This window comes from Hordeum vulgare, chromosome 5H, assembly GCF_904849725.1.
Source record: "Hordeum vulgare subsp. vulgare chromosome 5H, MorexV3_pseudomolecules_assembly, whole genome shotgun sequence".
NCBI lineage: Eukaryota > Viridiplantae > Streptophyta > Magnoliopsida > Poales > Poaceae > Hordeum > Hordeum vulgare.
This window is the reverse complement of record NC_058522.1, coordinates 195,958,857-195,983,547: the sequence shown is the minus strand read 5'-3', so window position 1 is coordinate 195,983,547 and position 24,691 is coordinate 195,958,857.

Genomic DNA, 24,691 nt, shown 5'->3' with positions numbered 1-24,691 from the left:
AACACGACTTACCCATCTACTATCATGACTAGGACAAATTATACCTGCCTCTAGAAGCTTTAATATTTCACTCCTTAGCATTTCCTTCATTTTAGGATTCACACAACGTTGATGATCAAGGAAGGGTTTAGCATCCGGTTCCGCATTAATCTTGTGCTCACATATAGTGGGACTAATGCCCTTAAGATCATCAATAGTTTACGAGCTCGGTGCTTCTTTGAAGTTTTGAGTAATCTCTTTTCTCCATGTTCTGAAATCGTAGCACTAATAATAACAGGATATATCTTATTTTAATCCAGATAAGAATATTTCAATGTATGAGGTAATTTTTAATTCAAACACGGGATCACCCTTAGGTAGGGGTGGATCTCCGAGAATGTCAACATGCAAATTGTGTTTAAGGATAGGTGCTTGTTTAAAGAGTATCATATCTATTTCATTTATTTCATTAATATGCAGATCATTTCCATGATCTAGCAAATATTGTTCTAGCGTATCAGTAGGAGGCACGCCAATAAAAGTAAGACCAATAATTTCGTCTTTGCTAGATAATCATTTCCCATGTGGTTGTCTATGAAACTTATAGAAATTAAACTCATGAGATAATCACCAAAAATCACTTTAACCTTTTCTTTAAAACAATCAATCTCAGCATTAATGGTGTTAAAGAAAGTCTTACCAAATATAATGTGACAAAAATTATCTTGTAGTGAACCAAGGACTAAGAAATCGGTAGAGTATTCGACTTTTCCATACAAGACTTCAACATCTCAAACAACCCAAGTGGTGAAATAGTATCTCTATTTGCAATTTTAATGGTAACATCAATATCCTCAACCTTAGAAGATGCTATATCATTCATAATTTCTTCATAAAAATTAAAAGGGATAGCACCCACACGACACAAACCATGATAGAAATGATCTCCAATTTGAACAAAACAACATGCATGCCAATGAGTTGTTTAACATATCTTGTACATTTCTAATAGTTTTTGCAATTCTAGCAGCCTCATCACAAAAGTAAATAACATGCCCATAAATATTGTCAACCAAGAGATCCTTAACCATAGAAATATTAGGTTCTGCATTTATTTGGTCAGAGAGATTAAGTGTTCTAATATTACTTTTATTAACCACAGTTGTAGTATTAGCATGTTCCTTGATCATAAAAGGAAAATGTGGTTTCTCAATGTAAGTAGTAAGCACAACCGGATCAATATTATAGGTAATTTTTCAATCATTATCTATAACAGGTTCCTCTAACAATTCTTCAATTGGTGGATGAAATTTAAACCACTTCTCCTTAGGGATATCAACATGAGGAGCAAATGGTTCACAAAAGAAATCTACTATCTTAGAGTCAAGTCCATATTTAGTACTAAACATATGAAAAGCATCAGTTTCAATAAAAGATTTAACACTATGCACCTCAAGATTTATACCCGACTCTTTACCTTTGTCTAGTTTCGAATCCTAAGAGTTGATTTTAATTCTTACGAGAAGAACCCATTTGAATTCAATTGCTTTCTTCATAAACCAACACGTATAAGAAGAATTGAGCATAAACTGATTATCATAAGAAAGCCGAGCATAAAAGTTTTGTATAATTATTTCTCTTGAGAGCTCATGATTGGGGCATGTGTGCATCATAAAATTAAGCATCCCCCTAGCTTGAGCGATAATTTCTCCTTCACAAGGCCAAAAAATATACATATAATTTCGATCACGATGAACCAGATGCATAGGATAAAACTTATGGCAAAATTCTAGCTTCAGTCGATTCCAATCCCATGTTTTGGCATCATGCAATAGGTTGTACCAAATGAATAACTTTCCCTCCAAATATAAAGGGGAAAACCTTCTTCTTAACTCCATCTTTGGATAAACATACAAGCTTAAATAATCACATTAGTAATAGTGACTCGGGACTTGCAATAAATGCCTTACTGTTAAAGAAAATGTGGTATAGCCCACAAGGGCTGGCTCAGTAACAATAGTGACATTGGACTTCAGATAAACCCATTAGTATTAGGAATAAATGTGGTATAGTCCCCAAGGGCCGGCTCCATAACAATAGTGAGCCGGGACTTGTAATAAAAACCTTAGTGTTAGGAAGATATGAGGAATAGATCCCAAGGGTCGTATCAATAATAGTAGTGTGTAGGGACTTGCAATAAACACCTTAGTGTAGGAAGAAATTAGTTACATCCCCCAAGGGCCATCTAAGTAACAATAGTGAGCCGTGACTTGTAATAAACACCTTATTGTAGGAAGAAATGACGTATAGCCCCCAACGGCCGTCTCAGTCATTAAGAGAAGAGTTGGATCTTGTATTGAAGTTCCCATTTGGAACAAATGTAAACTTTATCCCCCAAGTGTCGGGTCGAACACTTGCATATGATGTAGGACTTGGAAAATATAGCTTAATTCATGTAGCCCCAAGTTCCGGGTTGTGCATCTTTTGCGATTTGGGACTGTTTATAACATATCTAATTTATAATATGTATGAAGCATATGTTGAACCAAAGCGAGGCACATGTTGTTGGCTTGATGAAAGATCTAAAAGCAAAGAAAAAGTTACAAGAAAAAGAAAAAAGCTTATCATCATACTTCCAAAAATTTCTTCTAGTGTGTACAAATACGCTAGAAAAACCAAGTATGCTTTGATGAAGAGAGAGCCGCCCTACTAAAAAATACACAAGAGGCCGAGCCAAAACTCGAGCCACAGACCTTGGAATTACAAGCACGGAAGGGTCACATAACTGACATTTGCCTACCCATATCTAGTAAGAAGAGTTTCTTCCTAATTGCAAGATGCCAAATTATTACGGGTGAACATCTTAATCGGATTACTAACTTGTATGATTTATGTCAATAGGAAGACAAAAACATAATGTCGTGGAACTTCCTCTTGCGAAGCTGAAAGTCAACTACAAATACATGGAACAATTATATATAGGTGGTGCTAGGTTTATAATGTCAATCAAAAATACCAAAGCGCCACCTGAGTTTATCATGGACATGCTCAATGAGCTCTCCGTTGTTCCGGAATGGATCAAGGAGTTGAACAAGGCTATTAGGTGAGAATGGGAAATGTGTGCGATCACATGTGCCAAGGCTTATGACGTGGAGATGGATCTGGGTCTTATGGCAAGTGGGTTCCCTCATTTCAATGCGGATAACACTCCTACTATTTGTGTTGCATAGACTGATATGTCTCCAATGAATCTATAATTTTTCGTTGTTCCATGCTATTACATTATCATTCTAGGATACTTTTGGGGTATTTACTTACCAATTGATATTATTTTTTAGAACTAACCTACTGACCCAATGCCAAGTGCCATTTTTTGTTTTCCGCATGTTTTTAGCTTTTCAGCTTTACAGTACCAAACAAAGTCTAATCGGCACGAAATTTTTGGTGATTTTTCCTGGACTAAAAGAAGACCTGGATGCTTTGGAGGAGTCCAGAAGCCTTACGAGGGGAGAACCACACAATAGGGCGCCCCCAGGGGGGTGGCCGCGCTAGGTTGAATCGTGCCCCCTCGGCTGCCTCCTCGCATACCTCTTCATCCTATAAGTTCACCTTAATCCCAAAAACCCTAGGGAGCACCTCGAAACACTTATTCCATCACCGCAATTCTCTATTCTGCCGTGAGGCCATCTTGGGTCGTCTTCTGGTGCCCTGACGGAGGGGAAACGAGCATGGAGAACCTCTACATCAAGCTCACTTCTCCCATAGTGATGTGTGAGTAGTTGACCACAGACCAACGGGTCCGTAGTTAGTACCTAGATCTCTCTCTCTCTCTCTCTCTCTCGATCTTGAAGACAATCATCATCACATCTCCCCTTTGATCTATATGATGTAACTTTTTTGTGCGGTGCGTTTGTTGGGATCCGATGAATTGTGGGTTTATGTTCAGATTATTCATGATAAATGCTTGACTCTTCTTTGAATTCCAAATATGATTCGTATTTGCATGATCATCATAGCTCCGTTAATCTCTTAGATCTATTGATTTTCTTTGGCCAAGTAGATTCATATTTCTTCAGTGAGAGAGGTGCGTTGTGGTGGGTTCAATTTGATAGATTTCTATATCCCACTGACATAGTAGGGGGCAAGATATGTATTCATATTGTTCTCACTATGGATAAACAATGGGTTCCATTCATATTAATTGATTTCTCTTTGTCTACATCATGTCATCATTCTCCAAGCATTATTCTGTTTTACTTAATACCCTAGATGCATGCTGGATAGAGGTTGATGGGTGGAGTAATAGTAATAGGTGCACGCAGGAGTCAGACTATTTTCTTATGGACGTGATGCTTATATACACATGTGACAACCCCAATGAAATTCTCCCCCTTGTAATCTTCCCTTGTACGGCAACCTTGCTGTGTTAATGTCAAGTGGCTTGAGCTCAATGGTGTCTTCATTTCATGTGCATCATGGCATCATCATTCATCTTTGTTTTGTGTTGCACCCTTGGTGATTGAAAGTGGACTGTTAAGTGAGTGTGGCATGTGATTGTTGTGTGATGGGGACCAACTGTCTTATCTTCTCAAAACCCTTGTTGCACCAAAAGTCTTACAAAACCCATTCTCTACTCTCTCATTTTCTTTGACGCTGTTTTAAAAGTTTATGTTATGGGTGAAATAAAAAGTCCCTCTTTTCCAAAAAATACTTCTGATAATTATGGAGGCAAACCCTCTAGTTTAGTTTTTATTTTCCTTATGTTTCATTTAAAAACCAGGGCTAATTTAATATAAAGGGGTTTTATTTTTATTCTTCAAAAATGCTCAATTTATTTTTATAAATTGGAGCATGTTTTTAGGAGCTCAAAAGTATTTTGGTTTTTTCTTAATTTCTTTTCTTCCGACCTGGCTTATTTCTACAACAACTGCTTTTGTTTTTATTTGCAAGAGTTTTCTCACAGAGAGAGGGAGAGCCTAGCCCAGGTGCAATATTTTTCGGCCCAGTCAGCCCAAAGGCGCGTTCCTCTTATTCCCTGCATTCGTCATCATTTGTACGAACCAGGGGAGAGCCATTGATCCTTCACTGGTCGTATCCAATGGCCACCCAACGTCCCCGGGGCTAATAAAAGCACGCCAGTGCCCTAGCCATCGCCCCCGCTCCATTTTTCGCCACCTCTCCCTCTCACGCCATCGGGGAGGAGCCCCCGCCACTGTCGCTATGGTCGGGACTTGCAGCAGCTCGCTGTTGGCCTAGAGTAGCAATCCGTCGCACCCACCTCCGCTCGCAGCTCCCGCGTAGCCGGTCGGTTCCATTCCCGCGGAGTGGAGGCGCCACGGCCAAGCCATCCACTCCGTCCACGTTGTCCCCTGCTTCGGGCGCCGGCGAACAGAAGAAGGAGCGCATCAGGTCGTCGTCACCTTCTTCCTCCCTACCAACGTATCCTCGCCCTCGCCTCCACGCGTCCCTTCTGCAAGCCTGCGCCTTCTGCCCTCTCCTTGTTGTGCCAAGCCTTTCGTAGCCATCATAGTTGCCCGTGTCTGTAGCCCTGCTGGAGTTGCACCGGCATGTAGTAGCTTGCAGCAGCAACAGTCAAAGCCAAGCAGCAGCAGCAGTTCGTAGCGCAGCAGCCGCATCAGATCGGTAGGCAGCAGCGGTGGCTCCAGATCGTAGAGCGGCAGCACGTCGCCGACGCTCCTCTACTTTAAGGGAGAGGACGTCTGGGGTTATTTTCACCATGCCCCTTTTATTTTTCCTCCTATGTGTGTAGGTGCCACCTGGCAGATGGGACACAGGCCCACAAGTCATATGCTAAGGGCCCCTGGTCCCTATGACCAGTGGTCCTCCCTGTCATTTAGTGTTCTTATTTGTTTTTCTTTTGTTTGTGATGTATTTTCCAAATCTGCAATATTCCAGACGAGGAATATGCCAAATCTGGCATATGCAAGAACATCCCTTGTTCTTGACTTGAGCAGTTTTATGATTCAGAGCAGATTTTCTTTTATATTTTGTGAGGTTTTTATGCATGCATGTATAGAAGTATAATATATGGTTTTTGGGTAGAAAGACCTCAGGAATCCAAGGTGGCATTGGATTCTAGATTTGATCAGTTCTATAGAGGTGTCACTTTGTGATGAGGTGGCACTTGTTTGTGTGTGTATGATTTTTCATGTGTATATTTAGGGGTTGTGCATCCATGCATCATATTGATTGTTGCATTATCAATTGTTGGTGTTTATTTGTTGTTTGTTTCTTTTGGGTAGCTCCTGGGTCAGAAACGAGTTCGAGGAGTCCGGTTAGTTCGTGTAGGAAGATCAGGAACAGTTCCTCTCTGAAGATATCATAGGCAAGATGATCGTGACCTTGACATCGTTTCTAGCTTTGTTATGCTTAGTTTATTCATTTCCATCGTTATATCTCCTCTGCCTACCACATGATATATAGGCCATCAAACATTGCCATTAAACCGTAAACACTTCCCCTCCTAGCAAATATTGTTTGGCTAAGTTAGGCTTGCTCAACCGATGTTATTAGCATTGCTAGTTGGAGGTGCCAGGTGGTCCATGTGATAACATGGGCATTTGATATCATCCTTATTTAAATGCTATTTAATTAATGTACCTATATAGTTTGGAAAGAGCAGAAGGCGAGGCCTTTTCCCGGGTAATTTGTTCCGTTCTTGCCTCCTAATTTTCGGCTACCGGTGTTTTATTCCATAACTGAGCTCTCCTAACACGTTTGAAGTTTTTATGGGACCCCCTTGGTAAATCGTTTAGTGTTAAAGCATGTCTAGAAAGACCCTACTTTGGTGTTAATTTGGTAACAATGTAATAAAAACATAGGGAATAGCTACCTTGAGGAACTTAGTCAACCCCCGGGGCCAGTGCTCCTCATGAGTGTTGGTCCAACCTAGAGCTGTTTGTGGGGCCAATCCGAGGCAACCCGAGAGATATCCATTAGGCCAACGTACGTTGTGCTTATCCGATGTCTCCTAAGATTGAGATACGCGGCTCTTATTAGGGTCGTCGACATGTCGGGCGGTGTCGCTGGACTTGTCTTACCTTAGCGATATATCTTGTGCATTGGGATTCCGGTAAGACTTTGGGTCTTCTCAGACTTGAGGTTTTCCTCTAAGGAATCCGACGAGACCGCGAGTTTCGTGGTCGAGGATTACTATGTTGTCTATAGTAAATTGTGATGGATTAGTTAGAGCACCCCTGCAGGGTTAACTCTTTCGGAAAGCCGTGCCCATGGTTATGCGGCAATCATGGATATTTTGTTAACATCCGGTTATAGACAACTTAATGTAACTTAACTAAAATCTGCCAACTGTGTGCGTAACCATGACTGTTTCTTTCAGAGTTCCTTCTCTGCTCGAGAACACGGTGGGGTTATGATTGCCGTAAGTAGGTGTTCAGGGTCACTTAGTGATCATTCTTAGACCTCGACCGTCTTACGTAGACCACCATAACTTATTTCTGTTCTTTGTAAGTTAGCCATCAAATAAGCTTAGATTGCTGCAAACTGAAACACTTGACCCTAACTCAACCATTAACTTAGTTAGACTCGATACCAAGGTCATGAGATTGCAGAGTCCTTGTGGCTCATAGTTTACTACAACCACCCACAGGTACAGGTACCCTAGATGCAGATGTGGTCGAGGATGCCCAACTGAAGTGGGAGTTCGACGAGGCCAGTGGGAGGCTATAGGTGACGTATCCTGAGGATTAGAGGCACTTGGTCGTGATCGTGGGCCTAGCAAGGGGGGTAGCATTTCTGTTGTCGTTTATCTTGTCCATAGTCGGACCGAGCTTTCCATTTGAATAATGTATGATTGTGTGACTCTATAATTTAGCTTGTAGTGGAAGTCAAATCTTATTACTCTTCCAATCATTATGTATTGTGATGTTTATACTACTTGCGAACAATTAGATGCGCCTCTTTCCCCTTTTGAGGCCTCGCCCCCAAATCAGAAAAGAGTCGCATCTTATTTGTTACAAGTTGGTAATCAGAGCCTTACGACCATAGGAGCTTTTGATTGATCTAACTTGGCTGAGTCGAGTCTAGCAAACCTATTTTGAGTCTTACTTATATCGGAGAGTAGGTTTCTTTTTCTCCTCTTCTATGCTTTGGTGAGGTTCACGACTTAGGAAATTTTAATTCTGCTCCTCTTTCCACTCTAAAGTATTTTTAGGATCACGTGGATATTTTGGAATCTATATGATACTGATGTGATAGAGTTCTGTCTTGGTGCCTCCTGCTGTGTTTTTTTCCGAGGAGTTGAGCTCCAGGGGATTCTTGAGCACATCATTATCATTTAGATTTCTTAGTATCTCAGGACGGAGGATGTTCAGAATTGATTCAATACTAGTAGTGGTGAGAGGAGTCTGGCTTCCCCAGTACTGGTGCAGATAGGTCCAGATGTATCGCCATACTTAGTGTCGTTGTGATTACGAGGGTCTGAGGTAGATGAGGTTCCGAGATTCTGGTTATGTGTTGACGGATGTGATAGACTGGATGGGTTAGTATAGGAGTTGATTGATGATTTCTCCTTGTATCCATGGACCGGATTGCATGACCAGAAATTTCGGAAGCTCTTAGGTGGGAATTCCATTAGCAACTTAGGAATTCTTTCATCAAATGTTTGTTGGGTATATACATTTGTTCCGAGAAATCCTAGCTCATACTTGATATTTACAAGTGGCTTTGAATCAAATGTTGTTGACAGTTATTTTGAGGAAGCATTCTTACTATTTATAGTTTGAGTGCATTCGCTAAGAATTCTTGTCCAGATATTTCCGTCCATCGAACCAGCTCAATCAATGAATTTTCATCTTTGGCCTAACGTTGTTGTCCCTCTCCAAGATGGCTCCACCAAATCCGGGTCGTGAGAGTGCTGACCCTCCACCACCCCCTCCACCACCGCCTCCTCCTCCAGAGGCATGGCAAGCTGTGATGGCGGCAACCAATGCAAACACTCAGATGTTGCTCTACTTGTTGCAAGAGAGGAAGCAAAAACATCAGGGTAATTTCACAATGGTGGACAACAGTTTGCAACTCTGAACCAATTCCTGGCGAACCAGTCGAAATCATTCACCTCCTGTGACCAGCCATTCGATGCGGATGACTGGTTTGGTGACATGAACAAGCACTTCGAGTGCAGTAATGTGTGACCAGAGGACTTTGTCAAGTTTGCAACATTTCAGTTCAAGGGGCAGGCAGCAGAATGGTGGCAACAATTGAAGGATTCCAGATGCGATAGAGTGATCAGCTGGGATGATTTATGCGGCGATTTCAGGGCTCACTATATTCCAGCAAATTTTGTGGAAGAGATGCGTGAGAAATTCAGGCGCTTGAAGAAAGGAAGTTCGTGTGTGTACAAGTAGAATGTGGAGTTCCACAAGCTGGCTCGTTATGCTAAACAGGACATTCCAGATCAGAAGAGCCCAATTTATCAGATCTGAGGTGGTATGAAGGAAGACTTGCAGCCGGCCCTTGCCTTGCACGATCCTCTCGAGTTCAACCAGTTTTACAATTTGGCTCTCAAGGCTAAGGCGAGTTTGCTCAAAGTAGAGAATTCAAGAAAGCATTTCAGAGATTCCAGTTCCTCGACCTCCACTTAGGTGGTTCAGAAGCAACTAAAATATTGGCTGTCTCCTCCTCCTCGGCAGCCTCAATAGTTCAAGCACTATGGTGGTTGTGGTTCTTACCACCCACCCAACCCAGCTTTCCAACAGAGATTTCAGCAGCAGAAGCAAGGAAACCCTCAAGTGCAATTTCGTCCGCTGTTAGAGGTGACTTGTCATAGGTGTGGTCAGAAGGGTCATTACTTTAACAAGTGCACCAACTAGCAGCGTCTCCCACCTCCTCCTCTAGTCAAGCCTCCATGCAATGCTTTGGTGAAGTTAAATCCCAGGTCAACAAGGGTGAATATGGTGAATGCAGCTGAAGCGGAGAACTCCTTAGATGTGATCATGGGTAATCTCTCAATTAATGATATTCCATTAAAGATTTTATTTGATTCTAGTGCATTGCATTGCTTCATGTCTCGTCCATTCTTCGCAAATCATGATTTTGTTTGCCAAGATTTGCCTAAGCTTGTTTCAGTGGTTTCCCCTTGGAAGTTGATGAATTCTAATGCCTTGGTTCCCAATGTCTCTGTCAAGATGGGCAACTATTCCTTTCTTGCTTCTCCAATAGTCCTTGGCCAGACTGATATTGTTCTGATCCTTGGGATGGATCGGCTGGCGATGAACAAGGCATATATTGATTGTGCAACCAAAGAAGTCAAGTTGACTCATCCTTCTGAGGACGTGATCATTTGCGCTGCTCGCGATGACACGATCCGTCTGTTCTCCCTCAATGAGAAGGGTGAAATCTATCCCATTTCTCAAGTTCCAGTGGTATGTGAGTATAAAGATGTCTTTCCTGAAGAATTGCCAGGAATGCCTCCACACCGGCGAGTTGAGTTCGTAACTAAGCTTGAACCTAGAACTGAATCGGTCTGCAAGCGGCCGTATAAACTTGGTCCCGAAGAGATGAAAGAGTTGAAGAAGTATCTAGATGAGAGAATATTTGTGTCTGATCAAACCAAGTTTATGTCCTTGGGGTTGTGATGTTTTGTTTGTCAAGAAGAAGGATGGCACAGACCGACTCGGTATCGAATACTGTCCATTGAACAAGAAGACAATCAGAAACAAGTATCCACTTCCCAACATCACTGAATTGTTCGAGCAATTGAAAGGGGCCAAGATTTTCTGTAAGCTTGATCTTCGGATGGTATATCATCAGATCCGCATTCTCGAAAAAGATATTCCAATGACTGCTTCCAGGACAAGCTTTGGCTCTTATGAGTACACAGTGATGTCTTTTGGTATCACTAATACTCCTCCGACCTTCTCTTGGATGATTAATTACATCTTCTCCCCATTCAAGAATGAATTTGTCTTGGTGTATCTTGATGACATTCTGGTCTTTCCTAAAACTGAGGAAGAGCATGAAGAACATCTCCGGCTTGTGCTTGATAAGCTAAGGGAGCATAAGTTCTATACTCAGTTTTCCAAATGTGACTTCTAGTTGAAGGAAGTTGTGTACCTTGGGCACATCATCACTGCCGAGGGTATCAAAGTTGATCCTACAAAGGTGAAGGCCATTCTTGAGTGGGAACCTCCTCAGAATTTGAACGTCACGCTAGCAAGCTATTGCAGAAGGTTCGTTGAGAACTTCTCCAAGATCTTGGTGATGCTTCATATGTTTTGGGCATTGAAATTCACCGAGATAGGCAAAATGGAGTCTTAGGAGTATTGAAGAAAGCATATTTAGAGAAGGTTCTCAAAAAGTACAGTATGCATGCGAGTAAGAACACACCTGCTCCTATAGTCAAGGGTGACAGTTTCAGGAAATTCCAATCTCCCAAGAACGAGTACGAGCTTGATGAGATGAAAGCAGTGCCATATATTTCGGATGTTGGAAGTTTACAGTATGTACAAGTGTGCACCCGCCCTGACTGAGCTTTTATCACCGCGGTACTTGGTATATATCAAGAGAATCCAGGCCTAGAGTATTGTAGATGGTAAATAAATCAGTGTGCTATGCGCGAGGCACAATTCATATCATGCTTATATACAGAATATCTGATTCCCAAGAGACAAAAGGGTATTCAAACGCAGATTTTTCGGGAGATAGAGATGATAGAAAATCCACGTCAAGATAAGTGTTCACTCTCACTAGAGGGGTTATTTCGTGGAAAAGCTCCAAACAGGCCGTAGTTGCATCGTCCATGATCCAAGCAGTGTTTATAGCATGTTTTGAAGACACGGGGCAGGTGATGTGGCTAAACAAATTTATACCCGACTAGAAAGTGGTAGATTGTACTCACAAAGCACTAAAGATGTACTGTGACAACCAACCCGCAGTATTCTATGCTCACAACAACAAGTCGAGTAATGCTACCAAGAGATAGAAATAAAGTATTATGTTGCGAAAGATAAAATCCAGGAACACACTATAAGTCTCGAGCATATAAGGACAAAGCATACGCTTGTGGGTTCGCTAACGAAAGGCTTACCACCCAATGTGTTCAAGGAACACTTAGCCGGCATGGGTTTAATGGAAAGCCTATGATTCTTGGATCATGAGAGGCCCAAAAAGAACATAATTTTTTTCAAACAGAACGTATGTTGTAGCTGTATGATTCTATCGGCAATTAAGTTGTGACGATGAGAAATGTGTTTGTATCAATATGTGATGGATCAAATAACCTAGAAAGTATAAAGTTAAAAGTAAAAGTTGAGATCAAGGAGGAGAATGTTAAATTGATCTCTTCCCTTGTGGGCCCAACAGCCCACCGGACCCCTGATCCACGCGCCCTGATCGGGGTTGCCCAACCAGTTATGGTAGGTGGGCCTTTGTGACCCGCACAATATTAACAGAAGTGAAGGCTGGGGCATGGACTACGAGATTCATCGCCGCCACACACACCATCGACAAACCCTTCCGATCTAGGGCTAGAGCGGTGCTCACGGGAAGCACAACCACCACCACATCGTTGTGACCCGTCATCACCAACGCCCCACTGCCATGGCCTTTGGGGCGAGCTCTTCGAGCTAAGGAGAAGGTAATTTCCATCTCCTACTCACCATTGTTACCGGAATCCTAGCCTACATGATCTACATGTTCTATCAACCTATAGTGTATGGCGTGAATACCTGATTGACGAGTCGTGGATACTTTGGTGTACACAATGGTGCTGGTATGCGTGTGGTGAAGCTATAGGGGAATCTGTAACCTTGGAAGATGCATGTGTGAGTCAAACTAAAACCTGATGTCTACTCTCCATGATATAATGCACAAAATATAAATAATTGTTATTTTAATTAATTTGCTATAGTATTAACTATGCCATTATGCCCAATGCCCCCATCTATAAAGCGGATTGCCCCAATGACTGTGCGACCATGTGCTTGGAGTAAACATTCACAGGATCTCGGGATGTTGCTTATTAGCAGGTGGTTGGTAGGCATAGCATGCGATGGTTTATTTTTTCCTAATATAATTACATGAAAAGAGTGATTGTCTACACAGCATAGTGTCTGATCTCTGATGTGTTCACGTTCTCACTTTCTCACCAAATCTGAACCTAAACACTATATTAGTTTGCACTTTAAACATCTTTTGTCTAGTAATTATATTCATGCATTATCAAGATTGTAGAAACACATACATGTGATTAATCATACTCGAAAAAATACATGTGATTAAGGATGGAAAAAGATAAACCCGACGATTGGTGTAAGATGGAGTTGCATGAATTCTGCATGTTCACGATTACTAGCTTTACTCTAGTCAGAATATAATAAATACATATATGTACATCATATGGAGTAGAGTAGGCAATCGACTGCGAACCTACAAAGGGGGTGGGCAACAACCGGTGGGTGGGTCATGGCTACGCCACCTTACATGGATGGCTACATCTCACTGAGCAAGTTGCTAATCTTGAGGAGCTCAGTCAGTGCTGCAGTTACGGTCACCTGTCCTTTGCCACCGAGGAAGTTGTTGTAAAAGTTCTCGATCGGCCCAGGCTGGCTGCGATCTTGCTGAAACACTCACTCGATCACCTGTAGTTACATTGCAACAATTGCTAATGATGCATAGATAGGCATGATCCAATTTACTACATCATACATGTTTTCTAACTCGTAAAGCATTAACATTTAACATAGAAAGTTGGATTAAATAAATGGATATTCTCGAGCATGCTTTGTTCAAGTTTCTTACATCTGCCCACCAGCAGACAACTTTTTTTGCCACGCGGGTTATTCGACCCCCCACCCTCCCCGAAGCAGGATGCGTCAACAGCGTCTTTACCATATGATTTTTCACAACCACCCTTCTCGATGTTGCCTTCACCCGAGAGTCTCTCTGGCTTCAACATCCATTAAAATTGACTAATGAATGGTTTTCTTTCATTACAAACCATGGTTTTTAGAGGACCCATCTAGATCTGCAGTTTTGTCAGCAGTTGTTGCTTCTGAATGTTGAACACTACTACGGTCATGATTACACCTATATGACTCGCCGTGCAGTTTTTCATCCGTGTCGTTGCCGCCAGCACAAGAAATTGAAATGATACTACTTCTCTCTGAATCGGTATCTTGAATGTTCATGTTTGTTTATACATCTCCAACGTATCTATAATTTTTTATTCTTCCATCCTATTATATTATCATTCTAGGATATTTATTAAGCATTTACTTGCCGAATTATAATTTTTTTAGCACTAACCTATTAACTCATTAGCAAGTGACAGTTGTTGTTCTCTCCATGTTTCGGCTTTTCAGGAGTACCGTACCAAACAAAGTGCAAATACCCCAAAAATTTTAATGATTTTTTCTGGACAAAATAAGGACCTAGAAGCTTCAGAGGAAGACCGAAGGGCAAACAGGGTGCCCCAAGCCAACACAGCGTGCCCGGGGGGTAGTTGTGCCCTGATGGCTTGGGGCCCCCTCTCAGCAACCCAAGCCTTGTTTTTTTGGCTTATAAATTCTCTAATATCACCTAACCCGAAGAGAGCCTCTTCAAACACTTTTTACGCTGCCGCATATCTCTGTTCCACCATGTACCCATCTGGGCACTGTTTTGGGGCCCTGCCGGGGGGATTGATCATGGATGGCCTCTATATAAATCTTGATGCTCCCATGGTGATGTGTGAGTAGTTTTCCATAGACATACGGGTTTGTAGTTAGTACCTAGATTGCTATATCTCTCATTATGTTCTTTGTTGCCTTGATCACAGCGATTCCCGCGGTGATCTATCTTTTGTGTGCGGTGCGTTTGTTGGTATCCGATGAATTGTGGGTTTAAGTTCAGATTATTCATGAGATTATATTGAGTTCCTTGCTGGTCTTTTAGTATATATGCATGATTATGATAGCTTTGAAATTCTCTCCGATCTATTGATATTATTTGGCCAACTAGATCGATTTATCTTCACAGGGGGAGGTGCATTGTAATGGGTTCAATCTTGCAGTGCTCAATCCCAATGATAGAAAGTGACATGACACATCATGTACTGCTACTACTAAGGGTAAAAACTATGGGGTGCATTCATATTAATTGGAATTACTTTGTCTACATCATGTCATCATCCTCCAAGCATTACTCTATTTTTACTTAATACTCTAGATGCATGTTGGATAGCGGTCGATGGGTGGAGTAATAGTAGTATATGAACGCGGAAGTCGGTCTACATGCTTACGAATGTGAAGCTTATACGTAATGATCATTCTCGTGAATAAATATTGCATAAATATCCGCTTTTCTATCAATTGCCCAACAGTAATTTGCTTACCCATCATATGAGTTCATCTAGAGATAATCCTCTAGGAAAAACTATGGACCATGGTGAGGGAGTCCGGAATTCCGGGGTCCTCGGGTGGCCGACTAGTCTATGCCGGGTTGGCCCATTAGGCTGTACTATTGAAGATCGGGCCTTAAGATGACCTCTACTCTGGAAGGGATGTTCCGAAGATTGGTGTGTACTTCAAGCTTAGAAGCACTAGGGAGACTCACGCACCCGCGATTATGGTTGGTAACTTGTAACCCCTAGGGTCCCTAGTGTCTATATAAACCAGAGGCCCCTATCCGTGCAAAGGAGGCTGAGTCATCTAGCGTTTCGCATATATGATCTCGAAGTAGATCTACTCTGTAATCATCTTCATCAATACAATCAAGCAGGACATAGGGTATTGCCTCCATAGTACGGCCCGAACCTAGGTAAACTGCTTTCTCCCCCTTCTTCCTACATCCCATCGATCCAAGGTCCCCAGTTCGGGACACCCTACCCGAGATCTGCCAGTTTTGACACCGAGATTGGTGCTTTCATTGAGAGTTCCACTGTTGGATCGCTGAGAAGATTGATGGCTCCCGTAATCATCAGCGACATAATCAGCAAGGGAGATATCTTTGTCCCTGGGAGGTTCTCTCATTCGGCAGCATTACGCTGAGCTCACACCCAACCGACCGTCTTGGCCAGATCAGAGGTTTCGTCCCCGATGAGCAAACAAGCTTAGGTATTTTCCAATTCCAACCCATCCACGCATTGATCTGGTCCCCACAAGAATCCCGACTTCGGCCGATAAGGTCATAAAACCTGACGCTTTAACTTCGGGTCCCGAGTCCGACGATGTCCTCGGATCCCTCTCTTCCGAAGAGTCGCCCCCTAGATCAGACCCGACCCAGACGCCTGGATCACAACAAATGACTTTTGCTGAACACGCCTCCCACATGGAGGCCTTGGAGGTTAACTCCAAAAACCATCAAACGATGTACCAGGATGAGCCCTCAATGTTAAACGAGATGATCGGCCAGTTCTAATCGTTGCACATCTCAACCAGCCCGACCCACTCGCAGTAAGGTTTTGAGTCGGAATATGGGGACTTTTAAGGCCCACCCACCACCCACTTGCCATCTACCATCGAAGATCTAACCTACGCGTTAGACTACGGCTCCGAGGAGATTGAGGGCATAGATGATGAGGCTGATAAACCACTCCCAAAAATATAGGGTGATGGGCCGCAACTTGTACTTATGACGTCTACATGGTGGACACGCCCGGTAACAACGGCGACCCCTCCCTAGCCAAACGATGAAAAATCAAGGGAGGAGTAATCAGAGCGCCGAAAGCAGCGGAAGCGTGCTAAGGCAAACAAGGGAAAAATCTCTGCACGAGGCATTGGGGAGAATAAAACCCCACAGGACCACGGTAACGTCGGAATTCCAAAACATCCACAAGAAGATGGGAACAAGCCCGATGACCAGGACGACCGAGGACATCAGCAAGTTGGACGACGATGACTACTTCCCCCCCCCCCCGGTCGATGTAGACCCAGAGGATGAATACTTCGTAGTTCCCGATGACATTGGAGGTCAGGAAGAGTTTCGACAGCTACTCCTAGCTATTGCTCGAAGCTTAAATGCGAAGGAACGGCAAGTCCAGGCTGAACAAGACACTTTAAACAACAGGTGGACTAACGTACTCGCTGCCAAAGAAGGAAATGACCCTCGATGGTCGTATGTGAAGAAAAGTTACCCACATCGCTGACTGTTGCCACAATTCGATGGCGAGGCCCGGAAGCCCACATCCCCCAAGCACACAGAATATGACCAACCTGACCGCCTGCCCCGAGGGTGCGACAGGGTGGCGGTGCACGTCGAATACTATCCCGGGCCTCCCCACAGAAAGGGGAACGAAAAAGTGCACCCTCGGGGAAGACACGACTTGTTATACAACCTGGATAAGAACACAGGTCACAACAGGTCCATTTACGGGTCCACAAGGAACTCCCCCGCTAGATGGGATGGAGACCACCTCGGGTCTCCTACTACACTAGAGATCGGGAATCATACTGGACTCAACCCAAAGCCGACCTTAGGAACAAGATAGCTAGTACTAGAGGTGTCGTACACCCACTATGCTTCACAGACGAAGTAATGCAACATCAATTTCCGGAGGGATTCAAAACCGTCAACATAGAGCAGTACGACGGGACTACAGATCCCGCATTGTGGATAGAATACTTCCTTTTCCACATTCAGATGGTGAGAGGAGATGATCTCCATGCCATTAAATATTTACCCCTCAAGTTGAAAGGGCCAGCACGACACTGGTTAAACAGCATGATCGAGGACTCGATTGGAAGCTGGGAAGAGCTCGAAGAAGCCTTCCTGTCTAATTTCCATGGGTCCTATGTCCGACCTCCGAAGTCCTCCGACCTAAGAAACATCGTCCAAAAGGCGGGTGAGTCGGCCAGAGAGTTCTGGAACAGGTTCTTAACAAAGAAAAATCAAAATGTGGATTGCCCGAACGCTGAAGCAATAGCCTCTTTTAGGCAAAACATTTCGAGACGAGTGGTTGTTTCGCCTGCTCGCACAGGTCAGGCCGAGGACAATGTCCGCCGTCACTTCCCTCATGACCTACTTTTGTGTGGGCGAGGACAACTAGATAGCTCGGCGTAGCCACAAAACGGATAACCCTGGAACCTCTGAGGTTCGCGACGGAAACGGCATGCCGAGCAAAAACAAGAACAAGCATGGCCTCAACGCCAGCAATGCCAAAGACACAATAGTAAATGCTAGATTCTGCAGCTCCAATCCTGGACATCGGAAGAAACCCTTCAAAGGTAACAAAGACGGGCCAACCCAATGGGAAAAAATTATGGAACGACCCTATCAAATCCACGACACCCAAGACAAGCCATACACTCACACCAACCGTAACTGTCGGATATTCAAGCAGACCGGCAAAGCAGTTGTCGAAGAACTAGACATGAGCCCTCGAAGCGAAGACAACGAGGAGCCCCGTGGCCCGAACACCGGGTGCCAAAAATAGTTCCCTCCCGAGGTAAAAAATCGTAAAGCTGATTTACATGACTAACATACCTAAGAAGGACCGCTAGCGACTCCTCCGGGAAATCTACGTCGTATAACCTGTAGCTCCAATGTATAATCCATCATGGAGGGCCGGAAGCCCGATCACATTCAACCGCAGGGATCATCTGACCAATATCCATCATGGAGGGTTGGACGCCCTCGTTCTAGATCCCATCATACATGGGTACCACCTCACAAGAGTCCTGATGGATGGAGGAAGTAGCCTTAATCTGATTTACTCAGATATGGTGAAAAAGATGGGCAATGACCCATCCAGAAAAAAACCAATCAAGACTACATTTAAAGGAGTGATTCCAGACTTGATCTTTGATGTTGTCCCCTTTCGCAGTGGGTACCACACACTGCTCGGTCGCACCGCCTTCGCCGATTCCACATTGTGCCTCACTATGCCTATCTCTAGCTCAAGATGCCCAGACCCCGAGGAGTCATCACCGTCAACGGCAATACACAACTCTCTCTCGGGACTGAATAATGCACCGCAGCCTTAGCGGCCGAACACGAGCATGATGTCGAAATATCAAGTCACATGCCGATCACGCCACGACAAGCTGGTAAGTGATCTCGAGCTCAATCAGGTCCGCGAAGTGTTCCTTGGCTCCGAGTAAATATGGGAACGCCACCCACAGCATGTCCTGAGAACTTTCAAGGTATGTCCCCCGCGTACACAATTTCATTCTCCGAATAACATGGGAGGTTGTGCGGGCCTTCAAACAAGCACCATATGCATGGCTAGACCAAACCATGGTACCAACTTCTTCCCGCACACATAAGGGATACCAAAAAGAAACTCCCAAGCCTCAACCTCTATGTCATCGGCAACTTCTCATGGCTCTTCGTTGAAAACCCATCTACCATCTACAACAACCTTTTAAGGACCTAACACCTCCCTTTGATGGTTTGGAGAGTTAATGCAGCTAGGATCCAGGTGTATGTCAAGTGAATCGCAAAAATGTTGCAGGGAGACGTTGCTTAATCATGTTGCTCAGTTGTTTTTAAAAATCAATATTTTCCTATACACATCGGCCTTGGTGTCGAGAATTTATGTATTTTACTCCCTCATATCTGTCACAGATGCTCCTCTATCCCTTTTAATTTACTTAATTTTTATTCATGTTCCTCTACTGCGTGGTGCTGATAGGACAAATTTATTTCATAATTACTAAAAAAGTGCAATCGGTGCTACTTGTAATCTGCGTTGGATTTTTATCCCCGAAGAGGAGAGGATGATGCAGCATAGTAGAGTAAGTACTTCCCTTAGTTAAGAAACCAAGGTTATCAATCCATTAGGAGAACCAAGTGACACCGGCACCTGCACACACAACGCAAACCTTCACACCCAACGCAAACGAGAGGTTGTCAATCTCTCGGCAGTCAAGAAATGAGATTAAATGATATATGATAGATTGGAAGATTGATAAACAAATAAAAGATAAAAAAAGTGCAACAAGTATTTTTGGTATTTTTGTATAAGTAAAGAAGATTGATCTTATAATAAAAGTGGACCCGGGGGCCGTAGGATTCACTAGTGTCATATTTCTCAGGAAAATAGCATACGGTGGGTAAACAAATTACTGTTGGGAAATTGATAGAAAAACAAATAATTATGATGCTATCTAAGGAAATGATCATTATATAGGCATCTACTATTATTACTTCACACATCGACCACTATCCAGCACGCATCTAGTGTATTAAGTTCATAAGAACAAAGTAATGCATTAATAACGATGCCATGATGTAGTCAAGACAAAAGCATATAAGAATTTATCCCAACTTGTTATCCTTAATGGCAACAACACATGCGTATCAACTCCCCTTCTGTCACTAGGACTGAACACCGCAAGGTTAAACCTATTAGCGAGCACCTCTTCCCATTGCAAGAAGATCTAATCTAGTTGGCCAAACCAAACCAATACTTCAGAGAAGATATACAAGTCTATAGTAATCATGCATAAAATAGATCAGCAAAGAACTCAAATAAAACAAGGATAGATCTGATCATAAACTCACAATTCATCGGTTCCCAACAAACAAACCGCACAAATTCATTACATCAAATGGATCTCCATAAAGATCATGGAGACCATTATATTGAGATACGAAGAGAGAGAGAGAGAGAGAGAGAGAGAGAGAGAGAGAGAGAGAGAGAAAGCCATCTAGCTACTACCTACGGACCCGTAGGTCTGTGGTGAAATCCTCACGCATCATCCGAGAGGCGGCAAGGTTGATGTAGAGCCCCTCTACGATGAGTTCCCCCTCCGGTGGAGTACCGGAGAAGGCCTCCAGATGGGATCTTGCTACTGCAGTAAAAGACCTTCCAACGGCGCCAGAAATAAGCGTGTTGACGGGAGACTATCCTTGTCTTGATACTCCTCAGCAATAGCACCAGGAATCTTTCTACTACGGCTACGCCTTTAGGGACTTCCTTGGCAAATATGCAAAGGATTCCCCCGTGGCCTTGGAGCCTTGCATTGGTGTCCCCTCGAAGCGGAAATGGTGATGTAGCATAGCGGCGGTAAGTATTTCCCTCGATTTTGAGAACCAAGGTATCGATCCACTGAAGGATTGCGTCAAGTCACAAGTACCTGCACAAACACAAAGAGCTTGCACCCAACGCTATGAAGGGGTTGTCAATCCCTTAAAGATTGTTTGCAAGGTGAGAACTGAAAGCAAAAAGGAAACAAAGTAAAGTAAAAGTGAAAGTGCAAACGATAGTTGTGAATATACCCGGGGGTCGTACGTTCACTAGTGGCTTCTCTCGTGAAAGCAAGTAGACGGTGCGTGAATGAATTACTGTCGAGCAATTGATAGAACCGCGCAAAGTCGTGACGTTATCTAAGGAAATGATTATTTCTATAGGCATCACGTCCGAAACAAGTAGACCGATACTTTCTGCATCTACTACTATTACTCCACATGTCAACCGCTATCCAGCATGCATCTAGTGTATTAAGTTCATGGGAACAGAGTAACGCCTTAAGAAAGATGACATGATGTAGATGGACAATCTCATATCTATGATAAAAGCCCATCTTGTTACCCTTGATGGCAACAACACGATGCGTGCCTTGCTGCCCCTTCTGTCACTGGGAAAGGTCAGCGCACGGTATGACCGCAAAACCAAGCACTTCTCCCATTGCAAGAGTCATAGATCTAGTTGGCCAAGCAAAACCCAAGACTCGGACAGACTTACAAGGATATCAAATCATGCATATAAGAAATCAGCAAAGTCTCAAATACAATTCATAGATAATCTGATCACAAATCCACAATTCATCAGATCTCGACAAACACACCTCTAAAGAGGATTACATCGGATAGATCTCCATGAAGATCATGGAGAACTTTGTATTGAAGATCCAAGAGAGAGAAGAAGCCATCTAGCTACTAACTACGGACCCGTAGGTCTGAGGTGAACTACTCACGAGTCATTGGAGAGGCGATGATGTTGATGTAGAAGCCCTCCAACTCCAAAGTCCCCTCCAGCAGGGCACCGGGAAAGGTCTCCAGATGAGATCTCGCGGAAACGGAAGCTTGCGGCGGCGGAAAAGTGTTTTCATGGATGCCTTGATTTTTTTCTGGATTTTAGGGAATATATAGGCGAAAGAGCTAGGGCAGCAGGGCGCCAGAGAGGCCACAAGCCTGGTAGCCGCCGCCCACCTGGTGGCGGCTACAGGGCTTGTGGGCCCCCTGTGGCTCTCCTGCCTTGGCCCTCAATTCCCCTGATGTTCTTCCGTTCTGGAAAAATTTATTTCGGGGATTTTATTCCGTTTGGACTCCGTTCCAAAACCAGATCTGAAAACACTCAAAAACACACAAAAAACAGGAACTAGCACTTGGCACTGAATTAATAAGTTAGTCCCAAAAAAGGTATAAAAGGTACATAAAACATCCAAAGTTGACATGATAACGGCATGAAACCATCAAAAATTAGAGATACGTTTGAGACGTATCAGATCTTGAGAGAACGGAGGCTTGCGGTGGCCTAAAAAGTATTTCGTGGACTGCCTTTAGGGTTTTGGAATATTGGTGAATTTATAGTGGAGGAGGTAGGGAAAATGGAGCATGGAGGGGCCCACACGACATCAGGGTGCACCCCCCTATGGCGCGCCCTGTTTTTGTGTGGGGCCCTCCGGCAAGTTCATCCTTGGCCTCCAAGTTCGAGGTGATCTTATGTTCAATAACAAATCCTCAAAAAGTTTCGGGGTTGTTTGATATTATGTGATATTGATTTCCCACGAAACAAAAACAGGGCAGAAAATAGGAGCTCGCACTTGGCACTAAGTTAATAGGTTAGTCCCCAAAATGATATAAGAAGGTATAAAATTATAATAAGAACGTCCAAGAATAATAATATCATAGCATGGAACAAGCAAAAGTAATAGATACGTTGGAGACGTATCAAGCATCCCCCAACTTTACTCCTCCTCGTCCTCGACTAGTAAAGAGATAAAATATTTTTTTGATTGTGGAATGCTACCCAACATACTTAGATGATTCAAAGAAATAATCTATATTTGACATGAAGGCATAGATACTCAAGTGATTCTAACAAGCAACCATGCCTTTCAAAATAATATTGCTATAGTAAATTATCCATAGTCCATTATGCTCAATCATTGATCCATTCATGATGCACAGTCGAATATCAATCATACTCAATGCACAAAGATGACTACATGACCCTGACAGGTCTCCAACGTATCTGTAATTTTGATTGTTCCATGCTGATATATTATCATTCTAGGATACTTTTTGGGAATTTATATACCAATATTGCAATATTTTTGAGCACTAACCTATTGACCCAGTGCCTAGTGCTAGTTCATGTTTTCTGTGTGTGTTCTTGCTTTGCAGGTTTACCCTACCAAAGGAAGTCCAAATGCCATGAAACTTTAATATCACTTTTTCTCGACTATATGAAGACCTACAAGCATCGGAAGTGGAAGAGAGGTTGCACGAGGGAGGCACAAGCCAACAGGGAACGGCCCATGGCTTGGCTGAGCCCTGATGGCTTGTGCCCCCTGGATGCCTCCCAACGTCCCTTTGTGGCCTATAAATTCACAAATATTACAAAAACCCTAAGAGCGCTCCCGAAACACTTTGTTTGCCGGTGCAATTCTCTGTTCCGACGAGAGGCCATCTAAACCTCCGTTCCGGCGATATGCCGGAGGGGAGATCGATCACGGAGGGTCTCTACATCAACATTGCTTCCCTCACCATGATGTGTGAGTAGTTCACCATAGACCTATGGGCCCGTAGGTTGTACCCAGATGTCAATCTCTCTCTCCTATGATCTTCAATACCATGTTCATCGCACCTTCGATTTGATCTATCCCATGTAATCCCTATGTATGGTGTGTTTGTTGGGATCCGATGAATTATGGGTTTATGTTCAGATTATTCATAAAAAGTATTTGAGTCACCTCTGATTATTATTATTCTTAATTGCATGATCATCATAGCTTTGTAATACTCTCTGGTCTATTGAGATAGTTTGGCCAACTTGATTTATATTTCTTAAGTGCGAGTGGTGCGTTGTAGTAGGTTCAACGTGGCGAGTTTCTATATCCCAGTGATAGAAGGGGACAAGATGTGTCTTCGTGTTGCTACTACTAAGATTAAATGATGGGGTTTATTCAGATTAATTGAGTTTACTTGGTCTACATCATGTGATTGTATTCCAAGCATTACTCTGTTTTTACTTAATACGTAGAGAGACAAGCATAAAAGCGCTCTTGAAGTGGAGTAATTGTAATAGGTGCAGACAGGAGTCGGGCTATTTGCTTATGGACGTGATGCATATATACACATGATCATTGCCATGAAAATCGCATAATTTTCCGCTATTCTATCAATTGCCCAACAGTAATTTTTTTACCCACCATATTCCTTTGCCATGAGAGATGCCACTTGGGAAAAATACAAAAATATTTACCTTTGCTTGTTACTAGTACTCTTGTTTGAAGTCATGGCTAGTTCTTCTTTTGTTCGTGTTAATCCTGATAATGATGTTATAAATTTTTAAAAAAGGGAGGAGAAAGTTTGAAAGATGCATGGTATTGGATTTCCAATGCTCAAAATAAATCCACTAATAAGTTATCCACCACTACTTTTCTCCATAATTTTTGTTTTAGTCTCACAACTCGATATAGGTTTGTTCTTGACACCATCACTGGAGCGGACTTTTTAATGTGTCACACTTTATATGCCTATAGTGCCATTGAACGCCTTGTTGGAACACCACCTATTATTGTTA